We start from the raw sequence: 14,338 nt of genomic DNA, 5'->3' as shown, positions 1-14,338 counted from the left end.
AATGTCTGCTGTGCAAATGATGGCTGGTTAATTCCAACCAAGACTCCTCTTTCCTTTGCCCTTTCCTCTACCCATCCCTCAGATCATATTCCTATTTTTCTCAGTATGTTGACTAGCCTGTGCTCTTCATTCAACTTGCTTGCCTGCCTCCTGGAACCTCTTCCCAATCCTATGCCTGCTCCTAAAGGCTGAAACTCTCTGAATTTTCTGATGTTTCATTTCCAGCCAAACAAATTTCCTTTCTCTCACAGAAGCTCAACAGCAAATCCTCAGTTTGTTCACCTAGTGTTTGGATATTTATGAGTATTCCATACCACCCCAGTGGTTCTTCAAATCAGAGCCAGAGGCTTCACCACTACAATACAATGTAGATACTTAAGACCTTTTTCCAGAGCAAATGGTGAGAAGGGATGAATTGTTTTTGTGTTCCTATGCCAGGATACTGAAAATACACGAAAGAGCGATGGCTGAAGGAAACATTCAACCCTGACAGATGGATGTTTCAGTGTAATGGGAACAAACTAGCAATGCTAACCCTCTGCCTAGCAAGATTTCGCCATCTCATTCAAATGATGTATTCAGTCCAGCTATTGTTCAAGGCAGGAGTGCTACTAGGTTTGCGAAGTGTAGTGATTAAGGAAGTTAGACATGAAATTCCAAGGGACAGTCCAATACACTTTGCTGCCTGTAGCAAAGGACGTGTTCTCCAAAATACTATGGCCAGCAAAGAATAAATGAACCAAAATATTGGTCTGAAATAGAGGGTTCATCGCAAGACACAAAGGAATCTCCTTCTTATCCATGTCTTTCAGGAAGAGGAAAGAAATATAGGGGAAAGAATTAGTACATTTTTTATATCCTGCTTTTTCCAAGGGGCTCCCCATTTTGTTCTTCACAGCTACCCTATGATGGACGTCAAGCTGAGTGATAGTAACTGGCCTGAGGGCATGTGGTGAGCTTCACAGGTGAACAAGAGATCTGGAGTCGCATCTTCTTCGGCAAAGTCCAACAATGTCAGCTACATACCATGCTGACCTTAGCAAACTCGAAAGCAAAAAAACCTAGAATCATAGAATCATAGAATCATAGAGTTGGAAGAGACCACAAGGGCCATCGAGTCCAACCCCCTGCCAAGCAGGAAACACCATCAGAGCACTCCTGACATATGGTTGTCAAGCCTCTGCTTAAAGACCTCCAAAGTAGGAGACTCCACCACACTCCTTGGCAGCAAATTCCACTGTCGAACAGCTCTTACTGTCAGGAAGTTCTTCCTAATGTTTAGGTGGAATCTTCTTTCTTGTAGTTTGGATCCATTGCTCCGTGTCCGCTTCTCTGGAGCAGCAGAAAACAACCTTTCTCCCTCATCTATATGACATCCTTTTATATATTTGAACATGGCTATCATATCACCCCTTAACCTCCTCTTCTCCAGGCTAAACATGCCCAGCTCCCTTAGCCATTCCTCATAAGGCATCGTTTCCAGGCCTTTGACCATTTTGGTTGCCCTCCTCTGGACACGTTCCAGTTTGTCAGTGTCCTTCTTGAACTGTGGTGCCCAGAACTGGACACAGTACTCCAGGTGAGGTCTGACCAGAGCACAATGCAGTGGCACTATTACTTCCCTTGATCTAGATGCTATACTCCTATTGATGCAGCCCATAAACCTCCCCCTTCCTATTCAAATACAGCTAAATACCATTATTCTGGGCAGCAAGGTTTATCTGAGAACACAACACCTGACCTTACTGATTGCACAAGTGGAGAGTTTTATTGGAATTTCCTTTTGTACATGTGGCTCTGGAAGGGCTTTAACATTTGGATTGGATCTCATTTCTTCCCCCCGCCACTAGTTTCCAGAATTGTTAGGCAACCTAGATCCCAGCGTCCTATATTTGGACCAGTAATCACAAAATGATTCAACCTTTTTTCCTAGAAACTTGAGCAAGATCTTTTTCGGTATGCATTGGCAAACACAGATGAGGAAAAAGGACTCCTGGCCTTTCTAGGCAATGCTAACAATGCCTCAGCCTGAAGGCTTCCATCTCACAAAACCCACTCTCCAGATTAGCTTTCAAGCTCTCTGTGCAAACAATATGAATGAACTTAAGTCTTTATTTGCATTCCCTTCAAATTGCCCTCTGCCACTGGCATGAGACCTTGGCATATTTGTTTTAAGCCTAGTGGAGCCAAGATATTTTAGCCGGGCATGGTGCCTTGCTGCCACCACAAAATTGCTTTAAAAGCAGTTGCTGAGTCAGAATAAATTAGTCTCTGTGGATGTGTATATAGTGTTTTCCCCCTTCTTCTCTAGAATCACAATGTAAAAAAAAATAATATGCACACAAACCTTTTCCCCCCAGCGTAAATGGATGCTCTGTTTTGTGGCTCCAAAGCATTCCTGCTTCAGGAATCCCCCTACTTAACCTGGCAACTGTTGAACGATGAAAGATGCTGAATTGCCCTCTGCAAAGGTTACTCGTTTTGCCCTTCCAAAATAAGGGATAATACTTTGCTTGCAGTTTACCAGTCCCTGCCCCAAAGAGCTTCCAATTTAAATGAATAAATGATTCCCAAATCAGAGCCGAGTCCAGTTGCTCCATGTGAAAGCTGATGAAGTTGCATCCAGAATATTCCAACAAAGGCTGTTTCCACACAGCTTCTTCACCGCTGCACTTACGTCGTTGCATACCAACACAAACAGAACGTTTTGAAATGACATTTTGTGACAGCATGTGCACTGTCACACAACAGAATCTAAGAAAAATATTATTTTTGTTAAGTGCAGCAGTTGCAGAATACCGGAGGGCTGTGTAAAAGTAACGTTGGGAGGGTGTGATATGTCCAGATGACCATGCTGTCATGAACCAAGCATCCTGGGCAAGGCAAGTCTTTGTGCAGGGCTCACATTGAATACAAGGGCAGGCAGCAGAGGGGACTCAAGCCTTGTGCTATATAAGAGCAGAGCTCTGGTGCAGTTAGCCTTAGGCTGAGCTTTATATAGGGGCACCAGCTTTAGCTCAGTTGTAAGCGCCACCTTTAATGCCTCTTCAGTTGAAGGGGCCCAGTCTGCTCCAGCACTCTTTTACCACACCAGAGCAAGGGAGACACTAGTTGTCCCGGGACTTCTGTCAGTTGACAGCAGTGTGACAGCCTTAGGCCAGAGAGACCCTGGTACTACAGGCTCCTCTTGTGGCCATGGCTCTGTGCAATTCCCCTTCTGACTCACTTAATCTCATTCCCTGACTCCACCCACCTGTCAGAGACCAGCTCCGCCCAGTTGTCCATCACCTGACATCACAATGGTATGATGTGATTCCCACCTCCTGCCGTGTGTAGTAATAAGAATAAGAATAAGAATAAGAATTTATTATTTATACCCCACCCATCTGGCTGTGTTTCCCCAGCCACTCTGGGTGGCTTTCAACAGAATATTAAAATACAATAGTCTATTAAACATTAAAAGCTTCCCTAAACAGGGCTGCCTTCAGATGTCTTCTAAAAGTCTGGTAGTTGTTTTTCTCTTTGACATCTGGTGGGAGGGCGTTCCACAGGGTGGGTGCCACTACCAAGAAGGCCTTCTGCCTGGTTCCCTGTAACTTGGCTTCTCGCAGCGAGGGAAACACCAGAAGGCCCTTGGCGCTGGACCTCAGCGTCCGGGCAGAACGATGGGGGTGGAGATGCTCCTTCAGGTATACTGGACCGAGGCCATTTAGGGCTTTAAAGGTCGGCACCAACACTTTGAATTGTGCTCAGAAACGTACTGGGAGCCAGTGTAGGTCTTTCCACCAGGACTATAGCCACCAGGACTAGTAGCCACTGATGACCATACCCTTTTGTACTGTTTTCTTCTTCTTCTTTTCTTTTTGTGGGCATGTGCTGGAGCCATAAGAAAGGGCCATTGCTTCCTAACCTTCCAGCTGCTGATTCATCTCAGCATTTGTCCTTGACTCTAAACACGCTGCCATTGAAGTAACTGATGATAATGCCGGGAGTGAGCAGAGCAGAATGAAAAGGTCTAGAAAAAGACCTTGAATTTCTTGTGTGAGGTTGTTTCTCTTTTTCCATTCGCCATATAACAATAACAGTTGAACATTTTATAAATCAAAGAGCTTTGTATTCACAAAGGTACGTCTATGGCTGTTTAAAGTGGAAAGGAAAAAGATCAGAACTGTTTATTTTAAGTCCTGTTGAAGATTTGAGTATGTGTAGCACTTTCCCGAACAGCAATCTAAGGTTGCTTTGACATTTGCTGTATTCTCTGGAATTGACATCATTCATTCACTCACTCACTCACTCACTCACTCACTCACTCATGCATCCATTCATTCATGCAATATTATGGAGAACTGAGATGGCATACACTGTTTTTTCTCATTGTTTACAATCTCATTTAAGCAACTGTAAGGTGATGCACACTGGAACAAATAATCCTAACCATATACATGCTATCCAACATTGCTTGATTTATTTGTGAGGAGGTAGTTTAGACCTTTCTTGATCTCTTTCTTGGAACCTACGTTCCAAACATTAAGGCCAAATGAAGCATTTCTGAGATTGGATGGCATGTAGTAGGGCCGGGAAAACATTTCCAGCCAGAGGGCCGCATTTCCTCATAGGAAACCTTTCAGGGGCCACATGACGGTGGTGGGTGGGACCAGTAACAAAAGTATATGAAACAACAGGTATGATCCTTACTTTGTAGAGCAGGGTACATTCCACGCATGCAGGAATTGGAGGTTTCTCTCCATCTTCCGTCAAGGCAAGCAAGAGCCATTATCATAGTTCAAGGCCACATTCTAGACAGGCCAAAGCACTGAAGGAGAAGGCAGAACAGGTCCATAAACAGCATGATCTTTGGGTCTGAGATTTCACAGCCCTGGCATACAGCAGCAGTGCTTCTTCCTTCAAGTGGCTACCACTCAGACTGCTTCTTCCCTCATAAGCTGACGTTTGTTTGGCGATGCACCAGCTACATTTGCTCCCAGATAGTTTGCAAGCTTAGGTCAAGTCAGAGAATTGGAGATAGTCTGTTCCATTCCATGAATAAATGGGAGGTCCCCTTGGAGTCTGATGTGCCATTGCAGAGACCCAGGACTCTCCCACTTTTCAACAGCAGGAGCCAGGGCATAAGCAGGGTGTTATGTACTGAGTTGAATAGGATCCAAAATGCAGCAGTCTGATTGGTCCTAGAACAATAGGATTCAGAATGCAGCAATCTGATTGGTCCTAGAATAATGCAGCAGTATTATTGGTCTGCAGGAGCCACCCAATCCAGCTCCAGATGGAAGTGAATCCACAACCTGATTGGCCTACAGGAGAATTCCGGAATTAGCCAATCACATGCAGCCCATTGTGTAAATAATGTATATAAAACAGATACTTTGGAGGAACAGTCATTCCTCCTCACCACTATGAGCTGAATAAAGAGCATGAAATCCACTCTCGACTCCGAGTATATTTCACAGGGTCACAGGGATGTCACTGAGATACATTCCAGAGGTTCTTCAGCTGGGGCAACCTTCCTTAGCCTGTTGCCAACCAGCATGGCCAATGGTTAGGGATGATGAGAGTTGTAGTCCAAAGCACATGGAGAGCACCAAGTTGGAGATGGTTGGGGCTTAGGGATCATGTCCACTCCTCTCCCAGCTGAAGAAGTGGGCCATCACTGATGCAAGGCATTCCCAATACTTTGATTTGGCAGAAGATTTCACTATCCCTTGGCATGCCAGCAACTATTTTCTAGTTTTAGTGAAGCTAGAATGTAATGAAAAGATTAATTCCATAATCCAACATCCTAGGAATAAATCTCTCACACAGTTTAACCAAGATTGGTTGCAATTTGGGATTGAATTCCTAACTTAGATCTGTGTAAACACTGAGATGAGTGAGCTGTTTGATGTTTATGTTACCACTGACTATTGATGCATTAATTCTCTGAAATATGAATCCCTGTTCTGATTTTATTAATAGGATTGAGGCATGGAAGTATTCCCGTCTGCACCCAAATTTGGCTGGCTGGGTTTGAGAGAAGAATGTTTTCAACCTCTATGGAACAGTGCCGCAAGGTCCTCATTCTCAAGTGTTTGGGTATAATAAACTAAATCTCCTGTGTTCCACAAGCCACCTTCCTTTTAATTCATGGCACAAGCAATGTCTGTAGCTTGAATTCTTATCCACATTTGATATCCTGGTTTTGTCGTGGAGAAGTGAGTGCCGCCTCATAATGGTAATATAGTATGTGATGGATATATTCCAAGCAAAAGCCCATATATGCAGTGTCACCACACACCTGACAGCTGGTCACTTGTACTCTTGCAGCTTACCAAAAGGGGCAAGGTGGCAGAGAGGTTGCTGTGGTGCAAGTGCATCAGCAGGAGCACAAGATCAGGTCTGCCAGTGCCTTTGCACTACACCGCCCTAACCACTACCTCCACCAACCCCCTCTACTCCCTTGTAAGTAGCAGCAACACAACTGACTGAAGCTCAGGTGAGCAGCATCACTCACCATGACATCTGCTACGGATGTGATCTTGACCCGCCCCCCTTTTTGAGAAGGGAGGAATGTCCCTGCACAAGTGAGTATCCATGTGGAACATCTGATCTTCACCTTACATTTTAAGTGGTGGGGAAGGGACATGCCAGTTTCAGAACCTCTACCATAGGAGCAAGATCTTTGGCACATGTAAAACATGCATATATTTCACAAGATTGTGGCATTTTTAACCATATGTTCTTGCATCGTAGTTTCTTGGTTCCCTGTTGCTTTCTTTCATCTCTGTCTTTTATGTACTTAACTCCAACAATGTATTTATAGCTGGTATGTCAAGCAGGGGCAGGCATAGTCATCCCATACCCAGTCTCTCCAAATAGCAAAGGATAGCAAATTTACAGGGAAAGTTTATGGTCAGTTTGACTCACACCCTATTTCTGGAGTGATGGAAGGGGAATCCCCAGGCTGTTGGAGTGTTCCTCTCCCATTCTCTTGATCTCATTCTTGAAAATGATATAAATGTTGTGTGTCTTTCTGCTAGCAGAGAAGAGCTATGATTTGAAGATTGGAATCTGAACATGGAAGGCAGTGTTGCACCTTTTGGAAGAAATTCAATGTCACATTAAGGTGATCCGGTCAGCTGGAATGGGGCAAAGAGGGCGGTCCCCGGGCGCGCCTGGCCTTAAATGGGCTAGGCCATGCCTCCCCCACCCGCCGATTGGCGGGCAGGGTCGTAGGCATGCCCAGGGATTCCCTTGTTCTCGCGGGGGCAGAAGGCCAGCCCCCGCATGTGTGGGAGGGGGTGGCCCGCAACCCCCTCTCCTCTCAACTTCAGAAATGGCTTTGGAAGAAATTCAATGTCACATTAAGGTGATCTATCCATCAACACATGCATTTCACCTTGCCAGATGAAATGATTCCCCCCTCCCCTCTTCTGGGGGTTTTCCTGGCTTCCCCATAGCCAATTTCAACGGGTTTACATGGTGAAGAGTGTTGTTATTGCAGAGTCCTTTGCACAACGGAATGATGAACAGTACGTGCCACATGCTTTATGTTGCTTTATTTTCAGTTCAATGTAGAGAAATTACAAACATGAATCTTGCCTCTGCTGGAGCAGAGAAGCAACCGTCCTTCTCCTCGGAAAGACGAACACCGAGAGAACAGTGAAAAACAGGAAACCAGTGTACGTCACATCCAGCTTCCCATTCCCATGTGAAAACCCAACAGTGCTCTGACTGTGGAATGTAAACATTGTCTTGTGACAAGCACTTTGCTGCACAGTGAAGAGAGCTGAAACTAACATCCTCCCCCTTTCTGTGAACATCACTGGGCAGCGTGTTCGTACAATATCAGTACAAACCCAACTTCTGTACATAGGTACAGTGTTGATCCCTTGATACAATCTTGGACAATACATCAGCAGGAATTTCATTACCTGGCATATAGGACACCGTTACGAGTCCCTTCTGAATATGTTCCCTAGCATGTTGCACCTTCAACTGCAAGTGCTTCGTGCTTTGCTTACAACCTTCCAAATTCAGCAAAGCCAAACATGCTTTGTTGTCCTGGTAAACCTGGATTGGACATTTGACAGGAATTTTCATGTCTTTGCACAATTGTAACAACCATTCACAATCCTTAAGTGAATAAGACAGTGCATTTAGTTCAGCTTCACAAGTACTTAAGCTAATTGTTGTTTGCTTCTTGCATGACCAATCAAATAGACCCTGATTGTACATGTAGCAAACTCCAGACGTACTTTTCCTGTCTGTAGTGTCACTTCCAAAAATCTCAAGACCACCAGACTTCTGATTGTTAAATCTCAGTCTGTAATGCATAGTGCCTTTCAAATAGCGTGCTATGCGTTTCAGAGCTTTCCAATCCTTAACAGTAGGATTGTTAACTTGTCTGCTTAGCAAATTACAGCTAACAGCAATGTCAGGTCTTGAACATCTGGCAATGAAGTTTAGCTTGCCTAGCACACTTCTGTACAGTGTAGTGTCAGAAAATGCTTCTTCAGTGTCTTCTACCTGATAACCTGTTGTCATCGGTGTGTCTACAGGGTTAGCATCCATCAGGTTCAGTTTGCTTAACACATCAGCAATTTTCCGTGATTGGTGTACTAGAATGTTACCACTTTGATCTTTCTCTATTTCCAGAGATAGATAGTTGTTTACCTCACCAAGATCTTTCATGTCAAAGTGCTCTTTCAGTTGAGCTAGGGCGTTATTGTACATTGTAACATCTTTCCAAAAGAATAAAATATCATCAACATAAAACAAACAGTACAGCTTCTTTTGCCCCTCCTCTTTGACAAACACACATGGATCAGCTTTCCCTTGCTGAAAACCTAGAGAAAACAATGCTTCAGTGAGTTTTGTGTGCCAACACCGTGCACTTTGTTTGAGACCATAAAGGGACTTCTTCAGAGCACAAACAAATCCCTGTTTTACCTGTACGCCATCAGGTGGAAGCATATAAAGTGATTCACCTAGAGATCCATACAAAAACGCTGTATTTACATCGTGGTGACTAATGTGTAGATTCTCCTCTGCAGCTAGCTTGAGCATAAGCCTAATGCTCTCATATCTCACCGTGGGTGAGTAGGTCTCATGATAGTCTTCACCTGGTACCTGTGCAAAACCTCTGGCTACCAATCTGGCTTTGTGTCTGACTATCCTGCCATTTTGATCAGTCTTCGCTTTGAAGACCCATTTGCTTCCAAGCAGTTTCATTCCTGGAACTACTGGAACTAGCTCCCAAGTTTTGTTCTTTTCTAAGGAATCAAGCTCAGCCTTCATGGCATTTAACCATGGCTCAGCTTCCTTAGAATCCAAATCCTGGATTTCTTGGAAACTTGAAGGTTCAAATACCTTCTTGGAGCTTTTAACAGCTGCTACTGCTGTCTTAGCAAATTCATCAGCAAATCTCTTTGGAGGTCTGCCTTTTGTGGCTCTTTGTGACCTGCGAATTAGCCTTTGGTCTTCAACACTCTCCTCTTCCTTCTTAGGAGAAAAGTGACCTATTGTGAACAATGGTTCTTCCAATTCCTGATCAGAGCTTTCAGAGGGTCGCATAGAGGCTTTCGCACTCTTGAAATCCTCTGAAGTATCCGATTCAGTTTCAGACTCAGAATCAGAACCTTCATCAGTGGGTGTGGGTTGTTGTTGCTTATCCTCAGTCTCATCACTGTCATCAGGATAACATTGAAAAATTCCCACATTCTCCCCCCACTTGGCATTGTACTCAACACTTCTTGTGAGCCTAATTGTCTTAGAGTCAGTCATCATTATTCTGTAAGAACCTTTCTGATAACCTAGAAAGATACCATGCAAACCACGCTTGCCTAACTTGGAGCTTTGTGGTGAATGAATCCACATATCAGAACCAAATATTTTCATGTGTTTGATGTACGGTTTCTTACCAAACATCTTTTCATAGGGGGTACAACCAATCGCTGAAGATAACCTGCGATTGTAACTGTAAATAAAACACGAGAGAGCTTCGGCCCAATAACTCTCTGGAAGATTTGCATCATGCAGCAAGGTTTTTAATCCTTGAAGCAATGTTTGATTTGCCCTTTCGCAAAGTCCATTCTGCCATGGCGAGCGAGGACTGGACAAATCGTGTTGAATTCCTTTCTCAGTCAGAAAAGCTTCAAACTGCTGAGAAGTGAATTCTCCCCCGCGATCTGTGAAAAGAATCTTTATCTTCTTACCATGCACAGAATTCCTTGAACCTTGGAAACGCCTCTGATTTCTGCTTGAGATTGTACACGTAAATATACCTGGAAAATGCATCAATGAGAACCATGAAGAACCTATTGTCACCCAAAGAGGGCGATAGTGGACCAACTAAATCAGCATGAACAATCTGGTATGGTTCTGTAGCTTGCCTACTAGACACCTTACCTTTCGCAGCCATTTTCACCTTGTTTGCTGTGCATGCCTTGCACTTCATGTGGTACCTGCAGGGTTTAATTGTCATACCTTCAACCAAGGTAGGCATCTTAGATACTGCCTCAAAATGCAAATGACCAAATTTCCTGTGAAAATCATGAATACATCCTGCATGCAAACTTTTGTTAGAACCTGCAATGCAACAAGTATCATTCTGCACAACATCATCATAATACAAAACAAACAAACAATCAACACATTCAGCATGCAATACATAATCGTCTTTCTTTGTGATGGTGCATTTCTTGTTCTTGAAGGAAACGTCAATGTTCCGTTCATTCAGCTGCATCACACTTAGAAGATTGTGTGTGGCATCTGGAACATACAGTACATCCTGTATCGATAAGTCCAAACTGTGAAGAACAACAGTTCCGTAGCCTTGACTGGGAATCGTGTGGTCATCCGCCTGGTGAATCGCACCTTCCTGCGGTGTAAAAGACACGAACAGTCTCTTATCATTGCACATGTGGTGGGTAGCTGCTGAATCAACAACGAAGAAAGATCTAGACGTCTTCTGGACCTTTGCGACCTTTGGAGTGAAGCGTGAGACCATTGCCTTGTGCTGCGTTGTCCTGGACACCGGACCTTTGCCTTTGCTTTGGCCTTTACCACGCGATGAACTTCCGCTGCGCTGCTCTGTCTTGGCCCTGGGATATCTGCATTCCCTCTTCATATGGCCTAGACGTCCACACGAGTAGCATTTCACTGCCTCCAAAGCTTTGGCGCCCTCTGGTGGTTCCACTGCACTCTGGGATGACGTCTGTGAAGACTCCCCCTTACCCATGCAGCTAGCACCCCGGCGATCTGCTTCATTCTGGATCACGGCAGTAACATAGGCTACTGTGAGTTGAGCAGTTGGCTGAACAGCAATCTGAGTGGCAACGGACTCCCAACTTGGACCCAAAGAATGTAGTATCATGAAGGAATACACAGCCTCTGGAAAGTTGAGTCCTCTCTGTTGCAGCTCATGTCTCAGATTCTGCATCTCCATCAGATGTGTACGCACATCTCCACCTTCAGCAAGAGCCATGCCATGCAGCTTGGCATAATAATACATTGAGGAACCAGCTTCTGTCCTCAAGTGAGCCTCTCTTAAAGTGTTCCAAATTTCTCTGGCTGTGGTCTTTCCACGCAACAAACAGAGCTCTTCTGGGGATACTATCAACGTAAGCGTTCCCCTTGCTTTGGAATCCTTAGCAGTCCATTCAGCTGTAATTGGAGCTGGAGGGTTGTCTGTAATAACATTAAACAGACCTTCTTTCCGCAGAATTGCCTCTGCATACTGCACCCACTCCATGTAATTTTTCTTATTTAGCTTAGGAATTCCAAAAGCCTCAACCAGCTTTGCTTCAGCCATCATTGCTGCTTTAAACAAGCTGTGTCACAGTACTGCAGCTTCTTCCAAAAGCACTTGTAAAAAGTACTTTCGTTTTCCCCAGCCATCCAAGCCTGTTAGCTTGTGCCTTAAAGCCCTTGCCTGTTTCGCGGCAAAATGGCTTTTAAAAGTACAAAGTCCAGTCATAAAGCCATAAACTAGAAACTGGCAGGCTGCTCCGGGCAGCATGAGCACATACCTTCATCAATCAATCTTGACGCGCAGAGCAGATAACGCCGATCCGTTCCTCTGTACCTCTGCCGGCATTCCGACTCAGCTTCTCAGTTTGATTTACGTCTTTCTGGGCCCATAACCAAAATGTTGTTATTGCAGAGTCCTTTGCACAACGGAATGATGAACAGTACGTGCCACATGCTTTATGTTGCTTTATTTTCAGTTCAATGTAGAGAAATTACAAACATGAATCTTGCCTCTGCTGGAGCAGAGAAGCAACCGTCCTTCTCCTCGGAAAGACGAACACCGAGAGAACAGTGAAAAACAGGAAACCAGTGTACGTCACATCCAGCTTCCCATTCCCGTGTGAAAACCCAACAGTGCTCTGACTGTGGAATGTAAACATTGTCTTGTGACAAGCACTTTGCTGCACAGTGAAGAGAGCTGAAACTAACAAAGAGAGTGTGGGGAAGCCTCATTGCATAAGCAGAAGTTTTTAAACATATTAGTAGCAGAAAACTATCCAGGGAGGCAACTGGACCCTTGGATGACAAGGGAGTCAAAGGGATGCTAAAGGAGGATAAGGAGATTGCAGAGAAGCTGAATGGATACTTTACATCTCTCCTCATGACCAAAGATATGGGGCAGATCCCAGTGCCTGTACTCATATTTGAAATGGGTGTTGCATTGGGTACTTTTAAGTCCGCAAATATGGAGGCTGATCCAAGGGACAAGTTGCATATTTTTGTTAGAAGATCAGCATTTTCACATTTGAGTTCTTTGAGAAATTGCTTATACTCTCCACCCCACCTATCTTCCCTCTTGTCTCCTATCCATCCATGCCTCAGTGGAAGCTGCCCCAGCCTGGTGATTTGTTGGTTCTTGTTTTGTGTATTAGGCCTAGAACTTCATCTCTCTGGTTGAGAGTGGTTCAATAAAACAGTGCAGATGGTTCAAGTAAGGGAGCCAGTCCACACAGCTCAGAGGACTGGGGCATGTAAGAGGGAGCAATGGAACAAGATAACCAATTCAGAGAGGAACAGAGGAAAGAAAGTGAGCAAGGGTTAAATTCTCATTCAACAGTTGGGTGGAAATCAACCCGCATTGATCATGCCTGGTATTATGTATGCAACCCAGAATAACTAAGTGAGGCACAATTACTTCTCAGTCTTTCTGTATAAATCCTTTGCTAATCATGAATGGTGCTGGATTGAAGGTGCTCCAGAACAGCCCTTCCTAAAATGGCAGGCCAGTAGAGGAAGATCTTGAACTGTAAACCGCAATGAGGAAGACCATTTCTGGAATCTCAGTTTGGGATAGCAATATGCTTTCTTCTCCACCCCTCTTGCTTCATCTCCATCCATACTTCTTTCTCTTCATCCCTTCTCAAACAGAATACACTAGGCCGTTTATGAGGAAGTGTTTTTTGGCCCCTTAGTTGATGCACCACTTAGTACTTTCTGAATGAATTCCAGAGGTTTTTGGAGGAAGCAATCCAGACGAGACGGAACTATGGCAGAATGTAGTTGATCAGCAAACAGAGTGAAGGAGCTGTCCATTAACAATCTAGGGTGGACACTTGCGCAGTGCCTAAGAAGAAGAAATGCAGCACAAAAAAAGAGAACAAAAGAGGACTTTTGTTTGCATTAAATTGACATATCCACACACATATATGCAAGTGTAGAAGCATCTTCTGTCATTTAACTAGAAGTACCTCTCACATGTCACCATAGTGGGGAAGAATGTGCTCAAGTGATTTGTGTGCTGGTTCAGTCTGCTGTCTGGTGCTTTTCACGGGCAAGTTTTTATGACTCTTTATCTTTTAAACTGGACTTGGACCTGACAAACTTTCAAATAGAGGACACATTCAGAGAGAGGCCTGCCTTCTGACAGCCCTTCAAATTAGAGGATCACATGACCATCTTCAAGCAAGACACATGACCATCCTCAAACAATTTGGCCCATACTGCCTGACTTCCAAATTCCAGTCTGTAGCCAAGAGAGGCAGGTTTCTTTTGGGGGGGGTGGTTTCCACTCTGTTAGGGTCCACTGTCAGCTGAAAAGCATGAAATATAGTTTTCTATGTGGCCATTTGCCAATTCTTGCCCACCCCAAGTGGCTCTGCATGTGGCTTTTTGCTCCTGATAGCAATAAAAGAAAGAGACCAGCCTGATCACTATCAAAGCAGTCCGTGTTGCTATGCTGTCGGAAGTGGACAAACCTTATCAATACTGCATGTGCTGAACTAGAAGAAGAAAAAGACTTTGGACCCATGTTCTAGCCTCTAAAAACTGGCTTGAGTGCTAAAGCTAGATATTTTCTCTTCCACCCCATTTCAGG

The sequence above is a fragment of the Podarcis vaucheri genome (genome assembly GCF_965113315.1).
Source record: "Podarcis vaucheri genome assembly, chromosome: 1".
Lineage (NCBI taxonomy): Eukaryota > Metazoa > Chordata > Lepidosauria > Squamata > Lacertidae > Podarcis > Podarcis vaucheri.
The sequence above is the reverse complement of the archived record's forward strand: the minus strand, read 5'-3'. Positions refer to the sequence as shown.